The sequence below is a fragment of the Sabethes cyaneus genome, chromosome 3, assembly GCF_943734655.1.
Source record: "Sabethes cyaneus chromosome 3, idSabCyanKW18_F2, whole genome shotgun sequence".
Taxonomy (NCBI): Eukaryota; Metazoa; Arthropoda; class Insecta; order Diptera; family Culicidae; genus Sabethes; species Sabethes cyaneus.
In genome coordinates, this window is record NC_071355.1 from 42,909,970 (window position 1) to 42,930,136 (window position 20,167).

Consider the following 20,167-nt stretch of genomic DNA (forward strand, 5'->3'; position numbering starts at 1 on the left):
GGGCTAGGGCTAGGGCTAGGGCTAGGGCTAGGGCTAGGGCTAGGGCTAGGGCTAGGGCTAGGGCTAGGGCTAGGGCTAGGGCTAGGGCTAGGGCTAGGGCTAGGGCTAGGGCTAGGGCTAGGGCTAGGGCTAGGGCTAGGGCTAGGGCTAGGGCTAGGGCTAGGGCTAGGGCTAGGGCTAGGGCTAGGGCTAGGGCTAGGGCTAGGGCTAGGGCTAGGGCTAGGGCTAGGGCTAGGGCTAGGGCTAGGGCTAGGGCTAGGGCTAGGGCTAGGGCTAGGGCTAGGGCTAGGGCTAGGGCTAGGGCTAGGGCTAGGGCTAGGGCTAGGGCTAGGGCTAGGGCTAGGGCTAGGGCTAGGGCTAGGGCTAGGGCTAGGGCTAGGGCTAGGGCTAGGGCTAGGGCTAGGGCTAGGGCTAGGGCTAGGGCTAGGGCTAGGGCTAGGGCTAGGGCTAGGGCTAGGGCTAGGGCTAGGGCTAGGGCTAGGGCTAGGGCTAGGGCTAGGGCTAGGGCTAGGGCTAGGGCTAGGGCTAGGGCTAGGGCTAGGGCTAGGGCTAGGGCTAGGGCTAGGGCTAGGGCTAGGGCTAGGGCTAGGGCTAGGGCTAGGGCTAGGGCTAGGGCTAGGGCTAGGGCTAGGGCTAGGGCTAGGGCTAGGGCTAGGGCTAGGGCTAGGGCTAGGGCTAGGGCTAGGGCTGGGGCTAGAGCTAGGGCTAGGGCTAGGGCTAAGGTTAGGGCTAAGGCAGGGGCTACTGGAATGGAAATTAAAACTAAAATTTTATTTGAACTTGGACGTTCTATTTCTATTTTGTTCTATTTACGCAAAAATACCGAGTTATTAAATTATTAACTGAACATTTGGGGATTATTTCCACTGGCTTGCCCAGCCCTAAAGAGAAGATGGGGCCTTTCAAAAGCAAGTTTTGGACAGAAAATTTCCAAGTAATCGTAGGGTAGCGGATCTTTTCTACGTAGTTAAATTATTTATCGTAAAAATTCCGGTCGATTAACTTAACAACTCCATAGTGCAGTGTCTTACTCCAATCTGGACCCACCCGTGTCATTTAAATTGGATTTGAAGTCAAACTTAAAATTTAACTTTAGATTAAACGTTAGATTAGTATTTGGCTTTGAATTCGAACTTGACGTTTTGCTCAAATTTGGTTCAAAATTAAACTAAAAATCGGATTTCAAACTGAACCTGAATTGGAAGTTGCAATTGAACCTTGCCGACTCCCGATCTCCAAGAGATCCGGCGAGAAATCCGTTAGCTGAAGAATAATAGAGCCGCCGGGAAGGACCGACTCCCGGCAGAGCTCTACAAAAATGGCCAAGAACCACTAACAGCGGCACTTCATTGGATAATTCCTAGGATTTGGGAGGAGAAAAAAGTACCGGAGGAGTGGATGGAAGGTGTATAGTCTGTTCCATCCATAAAAAGGGCGACCGGCTAGATTGCTGTAATTACCGCGGCATTACGTTGGCCAACGCCGCCTACAAGGTACTCTCCCAGATTTTGTTGCGTCGTCTATCCCCAATAGCAAGAGAATTCGTAAGGCAGTATCAGGTGGGCTTTATGGGGGCTCGTGCTACTACGGATCAAATTTTTACTCTCCGACAAATCCTCTAGAAAAGTTCCCACGCATCATATTTTCGTGGATTTCTGGGCAACATACGATACAGTTGAACGAGAACAGCTATGGCGGATAATGCACGAGTACGGTTTTCCGGACAAACTGACGCGGCTGATCAAAGATACTCTGGAGCGAGTGATGTGCTACGGGCGCGTTTCGGGGACACTCTCGAGTCCTTTCGTATCGCGCAGAAGGTTGCGGCAAGGGGTTGGGCTGTCCTGTATGCTGTTCAATATCGCGTGATCCGGCGAGCGGGCATCGAAACGAGAGGACCGATCTTCAGCAAGAGTAGCCAACTCTTAGCCTTCGCAGACGACCTTGACATCATTACTAGAAACCTTGGGACGGTGGAGGCAATCTATGCCAGATTAAAATCGGAGGCTAGGAGGATAGGGTTACAAATCAATGCGTCGAAAACCAAATATATAGTAGGAAGAGGCTACAGAGCAAGCAAAGTTTGCCTCCCACGGACAGTGACTATTGATGGTAATGAGCTGGAATTGGTTGATGAGTTCGTATATTTGGGATTTATAGTCAACGCCGACAATAATACGAGTAATGAGATCCAACGATGCATTCAAGCTGGAAATCGAACCTACTTTTCCCTCCGCAGGATACTTCGATCTGGGAGCATGCGCCGCTGCACAAAGCTGACGATGTATAAAACACTAATCATCTACGGACATGAGAAAGTAATTTTGCTTACGGAGGACATACGTGCACTAGCCGTATTTCAACGAAAGGTGTTGCGGACTATTTCTGGCGGAGTACTAGCGGAAAACGGAGAGTGGCGGCGAAGGCGTATGATTCACGAGTTACAGGTACTACTTGGAGAGATTCCCATCGTACACCTGGCGAAAGTTGGGAGACTCCGGTGGGCCGGCCACATCCCAAGGATGCCGGACGACTGTGCAGTGAAATCCGTTCTCTTCAAGAACCTTACCGGCACCAGGAATAGAGGGGCCCAACGTGCTAGATGGCTCGACAATCCAAGCTCCTATACAAACGAAATACAAATTTCCTCATAACTCGAAAACTAATCAAGAAAATGGAACCAAATTTGGCATGTGAGAGATTTTGGAGTCTTGAATTTATTTTATGATAGTTCGAGACCTCTCACCCCTGTGGTAGGGGGATATGGACTCTCATACAAATAAAACAGATGTTTTTGCGAAACTCGAAAACTAATCGAACTCGAGAAATTCGAGACTCTTCCATAAAACATTAGTCAATAGAAAGACCACAAAAACTATCTATAGTAACACTAGATCATTCAGAACGAGACGGCCGCGAGTGTTGTCGGTGACCCGCCGTCGGAAGCGCCGCCCACTGGGGGAGGCAACTCCCAGGTTTATTTGTTTTCCTAGGTCTACCTGGGTTTCCTGGAACGAGCGACAGCGAGTAAGGAGAGGATCGCGAAATGGTGCCTTTCCACAAAAAGTTTTCCGTGAAATAGTACATTCCACTTAAGGTTTTTCGCAAAATGAAATGATTGTACAACATTTCGCCGAATATTACTACCCGCTTTCTGGCTATGCAATGAGGCGACAGCATTGGCGTAGCTAGAATTCTGCAGAATTCTGCAGGCCCCCTCCAGAAATTTTCCTCATTGGAATTGGAAACCGGGAAAAAACTCAGTGTATATGTTCCCGCTGTGTAGGTATTTTCTTTTTCATGCTGTTTCAAGCGTTCGTCTCCATTCAACTACATCTTGGGCCACTCGTCGCAAATTTCCCAGTCACAGAAGTCGCAAATCACTTGCGACCTGGTCGAGCCATCTTGCACGTTGAGCCTCCCTGTTCCTGATGCTGGTGCAGATGTTAACGAGAACTGTTTTCGTCGTTTATGTTTAGAACACTCGTCCTAGATTCCGATTTCGTTGGATCACCCCTTCACGTGTGATGTTGAATAGCATGCAAAATAAGCCGTCACCTTGTACCAACTTTCGCCGCGTCTCAAAGTAACTCGAGATGCATAAGTATCTCCGAGAAGCACACGAAACATAACACTCTCTCCAATGTAGCTCTGCTCAGTTACGTCAGTTTATTCGGAAAACCGTGTTCGTGCATTATCTGCCATAGCTGGCCTCGATCGACTGTATCGTATGTTGCTTTGAAATTAATAAAGATGTGATGCGCGGACAGGTTGTACTCCCGCGGACAGGTTGTGTTTCTGATAATTGCGCGGATCCTCATCAAGCCCGCCTGGTATTTCCGTACAAAACCTTGTGCTATCGGTGTCAGCCAGAGTAACAAGATCATTATCAAAATTTTTTTGAAAGGCACCCCCTAGGCCCCCTCCAGGGAAATTTCCTAGCTACGCCAATCGCGACAGGGGAGTTGTTTTCTACCTTACTGTGAGGAAAAATTGCAAATTTGTATATTAAACTACCCATTCCTGGTAACTAATAAGCATTAACATAAGCAGCAAATCAGCGTATCTGGCGTTTTATACTGCACGTTGTTGTATCGAGCAGATGCACCATTTTTTCCGTTCTGAGCAACTGTTACCAAATGGATGGTTGACTACAGACGTATCGAACGTTGTTGAGTATAATACTATAAAGTTTTACTATGCAGTATATCAGGTTATAGTGGGAAACTGTCCTAGATTACCTTTAGTAGGAACTAAAGGAGAACGTTATCCTGAATGGTTCGACTCGGATTTAATTAAAATGATACGCGAGAAAAAATCAATGCACAACCGATTAACAAAGGATCCAAACCCAAATCTCAAGAGGGAATACAATAGTTTACATAACATGTTTAAAGCTAGGCACCGTGCGCTTCGTCTTAAGCATCTTAACAATGTGCAAGTGAATTTGAAAAGTAATCCTAAAAAGTTTTGGAGCTACGTTAATCAGAAAAGAAATGATAAGGGGACGCCTGTTAATGTTACTTATCAAGGGAAAAAGTCGAGCGATAGTCAGCAAAGCGACGGATCTTTTCGCTACTTATTTTAAAAATGTTTACCGAAACGAGAACTTAGACCACTTCGAACATCTACCAATTCTTCCAAACAATTTCGAACTATCAGAATTGTCACTGGGAGAAATCAGTAACAAAATCGATAAACTTGACGCACAGAAAGGTTCGGGCCCTGACGGAATTCCGAATAAACTACTGAAAATTTGGAAATCAGGATTAATATACCCCCTGCATATTTTATTCAATAAATCCCTGCACCACGGATATTTCCCCGGCTGTTGTAAAATTTCGCATATTGTTCCTATTCACAAAAAGGGCAGTAAATTGAACATAGAAAACTATCGCGGAATAGCCATTTTATCAGCCATTCCAAAATTATTTGAATCCCTCGTCTACGACCGCCTTTATCTATGGTTGGAATCAAAGATTAAAGATCATCAACACGGTTTCTTAAAGAAAAGATCAATTGTGACTAACCTCGCAGAATTTGTGTCAAGAACCAAGATCTGGATGGCAAATGGTTATCAAGTCGATACGATATATATCGACATGTCGAAGGCTTTTGACGTTGTCAGTATCAAAGTTTTGCTCGCTTGTTTGAACAAAAGTGGAATCTCTGGAAATATGTTGAACTGGATTTATACATACCTGTCAAATAGGAAACAATTCGTAAAGCTTAATAAGTCTTGCTCAGAAACCTTCGATGTAAATTCTGGAGTTCCACAAGGGAGCCATCTTGGGCCCTTGTTCTTTATTGTTTTAATGAACGATTTACCTGAATACATCAATGATGCGTTCTTATTAGTGTACGCTGATGACGTGAAAATGTTCTACCCGGTGAAAAACAATATTGACTGCTGCAAGCTGCAGGCTGATTTGGACAACTTCAAGACATTTTGCGACAGATGTGGTTTGATGGTCAACAATGTAATGTAGCGAAATGTAGCGTTTTGACTTTTTCACACAAGCTATCTAATGTCATACATCACTACCGCATAGGAGATTTTGACTTACAACGATCGGACACAGTACGCGACCTGGGAGTGATTATGGACAAGAAACTATCTTTTAACGCACATATCGATGGAGTGATTTCGAAAGCCTTCTCGATGTTCGGTTTAGTAAAACGTTTTGCAAAAGATTTTGACGATCCGTATACAATTGTGACACTGTACACAGCTCTGATACGATCAAGTGTGGAATTCGCAGGAATTGTCTGGACACCTCAGTATAATATCCATAAACAGCGGTTGGAACGTGTTCAAAAGAAATTTGTTAAGTTCGCACTTCGGAACTTGGGTTGGCGTGATGGTTTAGCACCATATTTAGATCTCTGTAGATTAATAAATCTAAACTCGCTGGATTATAGACGAAAAATGAACGATGTTCTGTTCCTGAAGGACCTCTTAACGGACCGGTTCTACTCGCCATACCTTCTGAGTCAGGTAACGTTTAACGAAGGAAATAGAAATTTGAGGAGAGTTCGCCAATTCCAGTTACCCACGAGAAATACGAACTACAGCATGAACGAACCAGTTCGCCGCATGATGTCCATGGCAAACGATGTACTAAACGTTGTTTCAATTTTAGAATGTAGACAATCAATTAAAAATAAGTTAAGAGTGCATTTTATGCAATTTATGTTATACGTTTGTATTTTAGTGATTTGTTTAAATATCCTATGGATGATGGCAAGACCCATATCCGGATTCCTAATAAAGACTAATAAATAAAGTAGCTGTATATTTTGCCAAAAGAGCATTTAAGTAGCATTTAAGGCGACTTAAATGCTTATTGGCCTACATTTGAATAGCATTGGTGATGCTTATTGGTTACCTGGGATGCTTTCATAGTTACGTAACTGCCAAAATGAATCATCTAAGGTTGAACTCCTCAGAAACTTGCAAAACTAGAGATTGTGACAAAGATCATCCGAGATTCATGATTTATGTACAACATAGGTTATTTTGTGGCAATACGAAGTTTGTCGGGTCAGCTAGTAGCAGATGAAAATAAACTCTCTTTCGATTTATCTACATATTATAAACCCTCCCGATAAGTTTTTTATGTGAAGAATGCTACTGATTCAGTCAAGTGAACCAACAGAACAGCTTACAGCAAGCAAAACCAGTGCGCATCTATAACCTATTGCAAATCCTACCTTTATGCGGCACAGTAAGCCGTGGATTCTGCGAAGCGTCGCGACGCATCCGTGCTACGTGACTTTACTTCTCAGTCAGTCAGTGTTGGCTGCATGTTTGCTTGTGTGTGTATGAGTGAGTGTGCGCGAAAATGACCGGTTGATTTTGGTTGATGATATCACGACGCGACACGTCGTGAGGTGAGACGAGCATAAAATCACCGGTTGATTTCCCCTTCCGAACCAATCACAACACACACCGTTGTTGTTGGCTGGCTGTGGCTGACTGACTCTGTTTTGCTGCTACCGATGCCGACCGACGGCGAGCATGTGTTTGTAGCGTCGCCGTCGGTCGGTGCGCATTGCATTATAGTTTCGTTTCCATCACATCACATTACTACAAGCTTTATTACAGCTGTGTAGGATATGCAAAACGTTGGGCTGAGCTAGGTTGGGTTGGGTTGGATTGGGTTGGGGATGGAAGCTCATAGCACACAGTCATAGCGAGATCGCCGCCGCGAATTCTACCGTTTGCAAACCAAACCACTGACTTGACTGGCTGACTGACTGACTGACTGACTGGCTGAGGCTGAGACCTGATGCAAAGCAGGATTGAAACCGAGCGCTGAGTGTTGGAAGATCTGCTCTGCAAAGTGGACGTGTTGTAGACGGTAGTTCAGTTACTGTAGAGTTAGCGCACAATTTCAGACCAAGCAGTAATAAATCAGTTGCTTTCGGTTATTCTGGTGTGAAAAACAAGTCGGATGATAGTTTTTGATTGACTGATTACTGTCTTAAGTGTCAGCAGATTTTTTTGTACAGTGCAAAAACGAGCAAAATTAAGTGTAGAATTAATTCGGTCAAGTTAAATCCGGAGACTGCGGTTTTTGATTCGTTTTGCGAGGACACTAGTATGTAAATTATTATTTTTAAAAATCGGCAGTGTAAAACGGCGGTGCATCGTTTACGCTTTCATCAAGTGAAGGCATATAATAGTGTGCGCGTGTGTAAATAAAAGTGGAATTCAAGTGATTCTCACCTAAAAATAGTAAGTACGAACGGTGTTTCATTTTTCTATTAAACGGCTTAATCCCCTTGTCGTTTGACAAATTCATTTGTTCCGGAAAATGTTCGTTGGAAAATTCTCTTCATAGAAAATTGTCAGTTCCTGTCTCGCTTTCTCAACCCACACTTTTATTCGTGTGCCAGCCTGCAGTCGCTGATACCAGAGTAAAGTAAAGCATCATATCTGGTTGCTATATTGCTCTGGCCTGCAGAGAAAACGAAAGAAAAGTGCAACGCGATGGAACCGACGACAAGCGTCGACTTGTTTGCAAGTGTGAGTGAGTATGTGTGTGTGTTTGTGCGCGCTAGCAAGTGCTGAGTAAAGTTTACGTGACGTTCGCACAGTGTTCACTGGCGACTTGAGACCGAAGATGATTACAAGTTACCGTTATTTGATAAACATGCCATAAAACACGAACATTCATTCAGCAAAGTCACGCACTGCTTTAAGATGACGAATTGCCAATCCACGATGGGTATTAAATTGCTTCGCATTTTGCACGTTTGAGACAAAACTTTAAGGAAGAGATGCGAGAGGAAAATTTGTTTTCCTCCCCAGTGGAAAAAGCAAAAAAAAACACTAAAGCTCATCAGGTCGCACATGTGAACACTCCCAGCACACATACACTCACTCACGCCTCCTGGGGTGACCGCGTCGTCGACCGAGCTTGTTTTTGTTTTGTGCCACCGCTTTCGGTGGCCCCTTTGTGGGAGTAGTCCCGTGGGTTGTGTTTGTGATCTTGAATTGCTCGTACACTCTCACTCGCTCTGGGCTCTCAATTCCGAAAGGTTTTCAGCAACGCTCTCAGCAGAGTGCTGTTCATTGCGCAGCAACGCTATTGTTTCATTGTTGACGACGACGGACGCGCTGAAAATGTTTTCCTTCGATTAGCTTTTCCACTTAGCAATGTTGCACAAGACACCTTAACCTCGCGGAGAAGGGTTTAGCCATTAAATTCCGGTCTGCAAAGAATCACTACAGCCGGTGTACCGGTCGGTTCGGTGCTTGCTAGTGTGAGTTTCCAACCACTACAAAATTGGTTGCGACTTCTAATGATTGCCGTGTTGGTAGAAATTTTCAACCGTTGGAATCCGTTACGTCTGATACTAAAAGATATGATTTATTAAAGAGAAATCAAAATATTGAAATACAACTTTAGTTTAGCGAACAACGTTTTTGTTCCATGATTACTCGATTATCGAAAATCAATGGAGACGCCTTGTTCACGTTACTACAGTTCACACGTCTTGTTGCGCTATTGCCGTCTCCATTATTTTTACTTTCAATGGAGACGCATTATTTACTATAGCTCAGTCGTGAAAAGAGCGACTGTACGAATTCATAAGTCACAACTAAATTTACTGCTTTACTAAATTACACACTAAAGCTAGTGAGGTATTGACACATTTACATCATAGGTTTATCCTTAATAATAATTATTAAATGTAACAATTATTAGATTTCGGACGAAGCCGCTCCATTCATCAATACAGCCGCGGTAGATAAGGCGTCTCCATCACTTCATATAATACAACATTATAATGCACGTTTTTCGACAGGGTATCTGCAGGGTCCAGCTGAAGGAAAGTAATAGAGGTCAGTAGATCAAGAAAAATAAATAAACCTAGATAGAGGTGATCTTTACGGGGGGCTTCCCCCCGCAGTGGCCAGCGCTTCCGACGGCAGGTCGCTGGCAACACTCGCGGCCTGTGGCCGTCTCGCGCTGAATTATCTAATGTTACTATTGATAGTTTTTGGTGATCTTGTTATTGATTAATGTTTTATGAAAGAGTCTAAAATTTCTCGAGTTCGATTAGTTTTTGAGTTACGCAAAAATTTCTGTTTTATTTGTATGCTAGTCCTTATCCCCCTACCACAGGGGTGAGGGGTCTCAAACCATCATTAAAAAAATTCCTGCCTCCAAAACCCCCCACATGCCAAATTTGGTTCCATTTGCTTGATTACTTTTCGAGTTACGAGGAAATTTGTATTTCATTTGTATGGGAACCCCCCCCCCCCTCTTAAAAGGAAGAAGGGTCATTATTCCCCTCCTAAAGAGGGGAGGGGTCTCAATTCACCATGGAAAAAAAATTGCCTACAAAAACACCCACATGCTAAAGTTGGTTCCATTTGCTTGATTAGTTCTCGAGTTATAAGGAAATTTGTATGTCATTTGTATGGGAGCCCCCCCTCCTGAAAAGGTAAGGGGTCTCAATTCATCATAGAAAAAATTCATACAACATATGGTTCCATTATTAATTAATCAAATTAGTTCTCGAGCTGTGAGGAAATTTGTATTTCATTTGTATAGGAGCCCCCCCTCCTAAAGTTGGGAGGGGTCTCAATTCACCATAGAAAAAATTCCTGTCTCCAAAAAGACCCACATGTAAAATTTTGTTCCATTTGCTTGATTAATTCTCGAGTTATGCAGAAATTTGTGTTTCATTTGTATGGAAGCCCCCCCCCCCCTCTTGGTTGGAGGAGGGGTCTCTAACCATCATAAGAACCTTCCCTGGCCCCAAAACCCCCTATATGCAAATTTTCACGCCGATCGGTTCAGTAGTTTTCGATTCTAAAGGAAACATTCGGGCAGGCAGACAGAAATCCATTTTTATAGGCATAGATTTGTATGGGAGCCCCCCCTCTTAGTGGGGGGAGGGGTCTTTTGCCATAGAGAGAACCTTCCGTAGCCCCAAAAACCCCTACATGGAAATTTTCACGCCGATCGGTTCAGTAGTTTTCGAAAGGAACATAGGGACAGACAGACAGAAATCCTTTTTTATAGGTATAGATTAAATAAATATAATAAATCTTATTAAAAATGAGAACCGAATTCAAATGTTAGTGTATTTTTTAACTCGAATCTTGCTTTCCTAAACGACCCAGAGAAAATAATCCATTGGATTTGCGTCTGGTGAACTCGAAAGTCGAAAGCCATTTAGCCTTGGGTTATCAACGTCCTTAAGACTTGACCCTTCTTTATCGACCCTTCCTGCAATGCTAGATCTACTTTACCCATCTTGCTCCTCAATGCCAGTACTGTCTCCTATTACAGCCATCCCTGGCGAGGCTGACCAGTACCATTTAACTATAAGAGTGACTTTTTTGCACTGTCAAGACTGTGCTTTTATGAGGGTCATATAGAATTCAGCATGAAGGAAGGGTAAATTTGCACGCATAGAACAATCTATAACTCGGCACTGGAGTGTCATAGAAAAACCTATAAATGACTGGATTGCGGCATTTTTATTCAGCTTCAAGTTTTACGGTGTTATAGGGTTTATTTCTAATCCCCGTCGTAGTAAGTGGAGCCATTCTAATTTTCATCATTTGTTGGATGGATTTGATGAATACTCCAAAAGTTCTTGTGCTGATTTGACTAAAACACACTTACCTTCCTATCCGTGAACTTTGAAATCACAAAAAAGCGATTATTAAAGCATATTATAGAAATTACGCAACTGACTTTATTTCTTACATTAGTCGTACCATTTTAAAATCCGTCCATCAAAATTTTTCATCGTCTGAACTAAAAATCACAACAATGTTTATGAAGCTAACGCGCATGCATTTGTGTAGGACCGCCTGTGCCTTGCGTGAGTCATTTTCATTTATGAATGACGGAAATTAAAACGATTAGTCGACATTTTATTCTTCGTCGCACAAAAGAACGTAGGAAATTTGGCTGGTAGAACTTGTTTAATGATAAAAAGCATTTAAATAGATCTCAACTCACTTTGATTGATCGCGTATGATAGTCAACAAACTAAAATATTAGGGAATAACTAGTTTGCATTATGTGTCATAAAAATGCTGATATTTTGAATAATTTGTGTTGGATGGAACGGGAATAGGCAATTACGACGATGCAGCAACATACCCTATTATGGAAATGGATTTCTCTGGTTCTGATAAAATCTCGAACTATTGTCTTAATAGAACTCTTCATACCTTGCACAGTTGAAGATGCGACAGAATCAGCATGTTTATTCCACTTTAAACGCATTTCTTTAGCACTGTTTACTGTCCACCTGCTTCGCCGAAGTCGTTGTTTGACAATTGCTCAAAATTTTTCAGCGGGTCGAAACTCGACGAAATGGACATCATGACATCATTAGCCGGATACCATTCTAGCACCACTATAGAGTAGTGACAGCTAGCAAAATCAGGCCGAAATATAACGTTACCCCTATGCTTACGAATGAATGGCAAAATCCGTTTCTTCAAGCATTCTTGCATGCATAAACTTGATGTCATTGTTGAGGAAGTGATAAAAGGCTTTTTTAGCGAGTAGGGAAATCTGCTATCAGACACCTGAGAAGACAACTCAGGGAGTGGGGTTTGGTATCCCGACCCCCCTACTGGGGCGTGTGGATCCAGACCCACTAAAGCCTTACTCGAGTCCCCAGCCTCAATCCCCCCTGGCACCACCTTATCGGTATTACTTCCGAGAGGGGCTATTGTGCTTAACGCACACTCTTAGATAACTACTGGACTATGGTAGTTGGGCTGTTTGTTCGCCGTTGATCGGCTTTCCAGCGGTTTTGTAGCTCAAGTACGATCTGGGTAGCAACCGCATTGACCGCTTCCCAGACGTCCGAGCTAGAACACATCCTTTGGACTAAGTTATCCGGAGTAGTGTCCTGTCCGCTCACTGCCATCATGCTGCTTCTCACGCCCACGAAACGAGGGCATATGAAGAAAGCATGTTCTGCAGTTTCCTCAACATCCACGCATTTGGGACACGCGGGGGATTCCGCATGCCCAAACTTGTGCAGATACTGTCTAAAACAACCATGCCCTGACAGAATCAGGTCAGGTGGAAGCTGACTTCGCCATGGCGCCTATTGACCCATCCGGATAGTTCCGGAATAAGTCTATGTGTCCACCGGCCTTTTGTGGAATCAAACCATGCCCGCTGCCATGTGATCATCGAGGCCGATCTTGTGGTACTCCGTATGCCTCTAGTTCCACGTTAGTTGAAGCACTCTACGTCCTCGCTGATGATGATACCAATAGGCATCATACTCGCTAAGACGCAGATTGCGTCATGTGAAACTGTGCGATACGCACTCGCCACTCTTAAGCACATGAGACGATAGGTGCTGTCCAGCTTGGCTAGATAGCTTTTGGTACCTAACGCCGATGACCACACCGGCCCGCCATACCTGAGTATGGACTGGAGCACGTTGGCTAATAGCCTTCGCTTGCTGCCATATACCGCAGAGCTATTAGACATCATACGAGACAATGCCGAAATAGCTGTGGAAGCCTTTTTGCAGGCATAGTCGACGTGGCTCCCGAACTTGATCTTGTCGTCGACCATGACTCCCAGAAGTTTTAAGGACCGCGTTGACGAAATAGTGCAGTCCCCAACGCTGATATTTGCTTGCTGTACCGACTTGCGGTTGTTTACCACGATAACCTCCGTTTTATGATGCGCTAGCTCCAGTTTCCAGGATCGCATCCAATCTTCAACAATGCTTATAGAGTGGGCAACCGTCAACTCTACCTCTCTGATAGATTCACCATAGACTTCCAAGGTGATGTCATCCGCAAAGCCGACAATCACCACCCCTATCGGGAACTTTAGCTTCTACACCTCGTCATACATAACGTTCCACAACACCGGGCCCAGTATGGAACCTTGCGGAACCCCTGCGGTGATTGGAACGCACTTCCGACTTTCCTCCGTATTGTAGCATAGCACACGATTCTGAAAATAATTTTCCAGGATCCTGTATAGCGACACCGCCACTTTGACGTTTCGAAGCGAGTTGGCTATGAAGTCCCAGCTAGCGCTATTAAACGCATTTCTCACGTCAAGCATGACAACTGCGCAATAGCGAATACCTGTCCTCTTGCGTTGGATTGCCACCTCGGCTGTTTAAGTGACAGACAAGATGGCATCCACCGTAGATTTGCCTTTTCGGAAGCCGAATTGGTTCCTAGACAGACCGTTTGTATCCTCAGTGTACTGTACGAGTCTGTTAAGAATAACCCCTTCCAGTACCTTGCCGCCAGTATCGAGCAGACAGATCGGCCTATATGACAAGGGGACACCCGTAGGTTTTCCCGGCTTCGGCAATAGGACCAGGTTCTGTCGCTTCCATCTGTCCGGGAAGCAGGCTCCGCGGAGTTCCGCAACTTCTTCTGTCCACCAGTAAACCGGTGACCTACCATACCTAGGTCGGCTTTTCCTAGGCATGGTGGCGTCACACGCTCGCGACAGCACCTCAACCAAATGATCAGCGTTCGGATCGGGCATACCGCGATCACCGCACCCTCTCCGGATCGCTTCCACAAATACTTCGGGAACGAAGTATGATGTCTTACATCCACGGGTGGTTGGAGTGTTGGCTCTACCCGCCGCCTGCCGCCTCGTCATCTGACCAACACCATAGCGGACCGCCTGATGGTCACTGTGAGTGTAGCCATTGTCTGTCTTCCAGTCTCCTATCAGACCAGGACTGCCGAAAGTCAGGTCGATGATAGACTCCGCAACGTTCCTACTGAAGGTACTTGTGTTGCCGACGTTGACCAGATCTACGTTAAGCTTTACCAGAGCCTCAAGCAGAATCCGACCCCTATGGTTCGTGCGACGACTTCCCCACTCTACCGCCTAAGCGTTAAAGTCGCCCGCCACAACCACCGGCCTTAAACCAATCAGCACAACTGATACTCGGTCTACCATCCGCGTAAACTGCTCGATAGACCAACTCGGCGGAGCATAACAGTTGCAATAGAACACTCCATCCACTTTGGCAACCGCAAAACCCTCGCCTGCAGTTGACACAACCTCCTGAACCGGGAACCTGCTTGTCGTCCATATAGCCGCCGTTCCGGACCTATCCGAGACCCAGTTGCCGTTTCCGACAGAGACGCGATATGGGTCCGAGATTATGCCAATGTCCATTGCTGACTCAGAAACTGCTTGGTGTAACAGCTGCTGAGCAGTGCTGTAGTGGTTCAGGTTAAATTGATTTACTTGCACTATGAACGTGGCTTAGTCGGCCGGGCCCCTTGGACCTCCCGTTACGTGCTTTGTGTCCCGTTTACCGGTACAGATCAGGCACTTGAGAGGCTCCGCGCAGTCCCTCGCTTTATGGCCAGCACTGCCACATCTGCACAATTGGCTCCTATCTGGCCCCTTGCAGTTCCAGGCTTTATGTCCGTACTCGAAGCACCGGAAACCAGCTTCGGACTGCTTGAGTGTAACGGGCCGGGATGGGTTTTGGGGCAGGGAGCAGTGACAACCTTCACTTAAGCGCCAGGCAAGTAGGATCTTGCCGTGAAGGAGAGTGTTTCGTAAATAAATCCCGGTCCGGCTAGGTTACCTCAGGGCAGGTCCTTCAAACGTCTCACTAAAGCTTACAGACAAAAACTTACGAACTTAATCGGGTGGATCGTATGGCCGACTAAACAAGGGCAAACAGAATAACCATCAGCTAGTGTAGTAGCCCCTAGGCGTCCTACACTAACCTACCGGGGGCTAACTCACGAACCGATCGGGAGGGAAGAGCGCATTCGGGACTAACACTTTCTGAGCGAACAGTATTTGGCAAACATCGTTTCAATTGTTAACAGATTTTCATTGGACTCATTTTTGCTTAACTTAGTTACTCTAAGGGTTAGTTTTGTGGGGGTATCTTACTGCATGCTGCTCTCGTCGATGTTTTTCTCCTTCGGCGTACGTTCAGAGCCGGCGGCTGGCTGGTTCTAAGCGGTTTCTCAAACCGTCTGCGGGTGAATCGGATTGGCTACGGCGATGGACGCAACGTGGTGAGTTGGTCGGAAGTTGGCCTTCAGACTCCAACAACCGTCAGATGTCACACCTCGGTGGTGTATAGGGCCACGAACGGTAACAATCACGGAAGTGGTGTGTATGGCAATCGACACGGTTTGTTCCTGGGCGATCGGTAGTGTAGAGCGCCACTGGTGGTAGACGTACTTCGCACGGTTTGATTCTTGGGGAATCGGGTCCCACAATCGAGGTCGACACGTGGTGAGGTCGACAGTCTACGGTCGTGCACACTGAAGCCCTAGGGGTAGACCTCCGTTTGAAGGAGGGTGCTGTTGGTATTTTGTGTCGAACTAACCAAACTTTTCCTGCTTGTATACTTTTTTTCTTCTACCAACTGTGTCTTTACAACAATTCACTTCCTATGGCTATCCACTTTTACAAGCTTTTAGTCAACTAACTTTACTCAACTAACTTTTCTAGTAGCTTCACTTTTGAAACTTTTCTTTTCTTCTGTCTTCCGGTTTACTTTACCTTTTTGTGCGTTCGTGTTATCTCGTAGGTGGTTGTCTTACAAATGGCTCTTTTCCCAGACTTTTGTGTCTGCCAAGCACAGGACTTTCGAACGGGGCCAATGACCCAACTTCGGCTAATTTCGCCAGGTGTCATCCGGTGGGCATTAGCAGGGTTTGTTTACTGTCGCGGTATCCTAACCTTTTTTCGGGGAGAACGACAGGTAACCTTGTAACCTCGTTATATGAGCACACTCAGTGGGCATACCGACCACCCCACTTTTAACCTGGAAGCTTTCAGGGCTTCGTTTCCGTCCGCCAGCGGAAGTCGTATGGTGGCTATCTGGGTCCCGGCCTACGCAAGGGTCCGAGGACCACCTCGGTTGACACCACCACTCCACTTTGCTCTTTGAGAGCTTGTACGACCTCGCGCACTTCGGTGATCTCATCCAGGTTCTAAGCTTCTTCTTCTTCTTCTCTTCTGGTGTGAGAGCACGTACCTGCGCTCCGTCCCCGAAAACTCCTTCGCTATGGACTTGAATGCGGAACTCTTCTTGGTGGCGTCCTTCTTTAACTCGAGGATCATATCGCCCGTGCGTGAGCGGCGGATGCTCCGCACGTCCGTGCCCAGATCCCTGAGTAGGCCGTCTCCTCTCATGGCCTTCAGGACCTCCGAGTTTTTCGACCCGTCGGTTTTCAGGATAGGAGCGTCGCCCTTCTTCGCTCGCTTCTTTGCCGGTTTAGGTGGAGCTGTTTTTCTGTGGAGCCTCCTCTGCCTTTCCTCTTGGCCTTAACCTCGATCCACGGGCCACCCGTCTTGGAGCTTCCCGCTGGTTCATTGGTTAGCTCTGCCAACCCGCTAGCCTGAGGGCTTTTACCGATCAGGCGTTTTTTTTGGTACACCAGGGGTGCTATCCCCCAGGGACTGTCTCAGACGCTTGGCGGACGCCTTACCGCTGCTGGTAGCGCTTTCCGCGGCCTCCTGGGCCGCGTTGCGACACTCCGTCAACGGGTAGCCGTTCGTGACCTTCATGGTCACCTTCTTCTTCTTCTTCTCCTGCACGCGCCACGAGGTCGTTGTGCGTTTTGGTCGCTGCATTCAAGGTTCTCCGAAGCATGAGCAAGCTTTGCTTCAGGTCCTTGGAGAAATTGCCGCGACCTGACGTGAACTCGATTATTATATCGAGCTGCTGAGACGCTGCTATCACTTTAGGTACTGCGTCTCTATTCTTCTCCATCGCCCTGATTAGCGCTGGGCCGTTCATCGCTGTGTCAGGCATGGTAGGCATACCGCTGTCCTTGCCACCCACACTAGTTGCATCCTTCTCCACCCTTGGTGGAGAACGCTGGATGCCTCCTCTCGTGAACGGGGTTTCCACCGTATCTGCACTTGTTGAATCCCACGAGTTGTGGGGAAAGAAAAGTCCGCCACATCAGAGCCCCTCATGATGCGGTAAGGGCGGATTACTGTCGAGGGCGCCCTGGTACTCCACCGTTTGCGGCTGAGTATTTGTACTCCCCCCTCTCGCCATTCATTCCTCGGCACGGGTCGCATGACACCTTTGATTGGAGGTTTTATCTATTCACGTTTTACATTATAGACATGGATAACAGCTATAAAAACCATCCTTCTTTTGGGGCTTTGGACCCTCTGCTCTGGTTCCTAGTATTTATAGATTCATTCGAACCTGTTCCTACCGAGATCCGTCATTTGCAGGCGGAGAATTTACACTTAGCATTCGCATGAGTGCCTCCTTCCCTGTCCGCATACGACCCTAGTTTCGACCGGTTGTCCGATTTCCGCTAAGGAACGTATCCCGGATGGTACCACGAGGAGGTAGGGAGAGGCGTTGCTGAATAAGAGGCTGTGGACCTCCGTGGTATCTATTTTATAGCGGCATGTGTAAAATAAAAGGCGAGCTTCTGGAGCGCATTATTCAACCATTCACCATCCATATGGTTTCAAGGATCTCGGGATGGTTGTGTGCCTGTTGGTACTACGAAGACGTAGGCCGAGTTGCAGACTTACGATACTTAGTTGTAGTAACTTATTAATAACTCAAATTAGTCAGAAATCAAGATTGTGTAAGAGATTCCTGTTTCTTTTTCAATTGACGTTTTCGCCAAGCGTTACAGGCCGTAAAATCGCATTCCAGAAATCTAAGAGCTCAGTTTTTTTTTTCAATTTAAGGCAGCCATTCAATTAGCATTCGTGTAGTATTAAAAATTGACCACATAAACGACATGTCGTTTCACTTCTGACTTGTAACACTCACTGACGACGACAGCATTCTGAGCTATGCAGGGTGCTCTCCTTCCACCAATCAGCAGCCAGAGTGTAAGTGAGTAAGCCGGTAGCTGCGTTGCATACGATCCGAGCAAGAACGTGTACATATGTATGTAAATCCCGAACAACGGCCCAGAGGGATGGTCCCAGATTTAGGTTCGCTCTATCGTTCGCTGTAGAAACAAAGGATGGGTCCGGAAGCGGTGTGTAGTGGCTGAATGGAAAGTAAGATTACTTTTCTCTTAAAATTAAACATGCAATTTTGATTAGTTCGAGATTGCTTCCGAGGGAAGACTCACTGCGGATCGTACTATCTCTATGGAAGCGCGATGTGTGCATGTGTGTTTGCAGCCTTAAGCGGGAGTAGGTGTTTGACTGGGTTCGATTTTTTTTGAAAATAAATCACTATAGGTAGTGATTTATTTTGTTTGGTATTTCATTGGTTTGTTGAAATTCAAATTACATAAAAACAACCGAAAAGAGATACAACTACCTTATCGTTTAGTCTTCTATAGAACGAAACACAAACAAGCCAGCCAGTTTTTCTACAAATTGATCAACATGTTTTGATTGCGAGCTTTTAACTTGCGGAGCATGGTATGACAAACGTAGACACACATATCATCTTAAAAGCTAACTCATTACGAAGAACCTTCAAAAGGATGCTCTCAGGTGATGGTGGTTTGTGTACATGGTAGTTAAGATTTTGCTCCTTTACTGGGTAGAAAATTGCTCTGCAGATACATTCAGCTTCACGTTCTACGCCTGACAGCTCAAACAACATACCTATACCCAATCTCAATAATAATCAGTTTGCGTTGTACTGAAATTTCTAGAATCATTTAGGTACTGATTTGTTTTGATACATGTCAACTATGTGTAAAACAACTTGCTACAGACTTGCTACAAGAATTTACGGCAATCCTCCCAACGTAATGCAATGAACTTGTTTGCTCCAAGCTCATGGCTTTTTGTGTAGGCCAGCGGAAACACCATCCAAATGTCAAATTTAAACTAACAAACCTAATATTCCGATGAAATGTAGCACAGGAAGCAAAACAAAAAAAAATAACATTCAAAACTCCATGGCTACTTTGTAAAATCCAAAAATAGCACAATGAATCATTTCGGTATATTGAACTTTGCGGAAAGGCACCAACCATAAGCCAACTCGCAACTGACGCTGGAGAGCTGGAGCTGGATGGCTGGCTTCGACGGAGATGGATGGGGAGACCGAAAACTGCTACCTACAACAACAAAAGCAACCACTGATAACAGCACTCGCTCACTGGATGGGGAATACCCCACTTTGCCTACAAAAGAGTGAGCCCATGCTAATCGCAGGTATTATTATTCTATGCTGTTTTATGATAGTGGGTAGCTACCCAGTGGCAAGGGGACGGACTGGTCGCGACAGTGGGCAGTGGGTTTGCAAAGTGCAATTGGTCTTGCACGACTTGTTGCCGCTCTAGTACGAGTACGTAGGTACGTACTGCACTCTGGTTGGTAAATTGATAACATCAGTACACTGGCGTTCGAATGAGTCGGAATGGATTCCATTTGGAAACGGAAACATTTGCTTGGCTGAAAATGTTTGCCAGTTGGTGCTGCTGGTTTCACTTCTCCCGGCGCACATACACCAGCCTCACACACCGTACAGAATCACACCATCACAACAAGCTCCATGGATCTTGATTCGATTTACATTTCGTTCGGTAAGCAGCGTGCTCTTGGCGGTCGGTGGCGCGGTCAAGTAAATCGTACTTCAAGTATAAGCGTACCCTTGTAAGATATGTTGCTGAGGATATGCTGCTCTGTTAGCTCTGTTTTACCCGCTGCAAGAAACGAATTGTCAAGAAAAACGGTGA

At 45.7% G+C, this 20,167-nt stretch overlaps 1 long non-coding RNA gene across 1 annotated transcript in view; it reads left to right on the forward strand.

The window, feature by feature from the left end:
• Positions 1-7,306: 7,306 nt before the first annotated feature.
• LOC128743199 (uncharacterized) overlaps positions 7,307-20,167 on the forward strand; it is a 73,119-nt gene continuing 60,258 nt past the window's right edge. The window contains exon 1 of the long non-coding RNA XR_008412289.1: positions 7,307-7,741. This is a non-coding gene — a long non-coding RNA (uncharacterized LOC128743199). The remainder of the gene's footprint in view (positions 7,742-20,167) is intronic.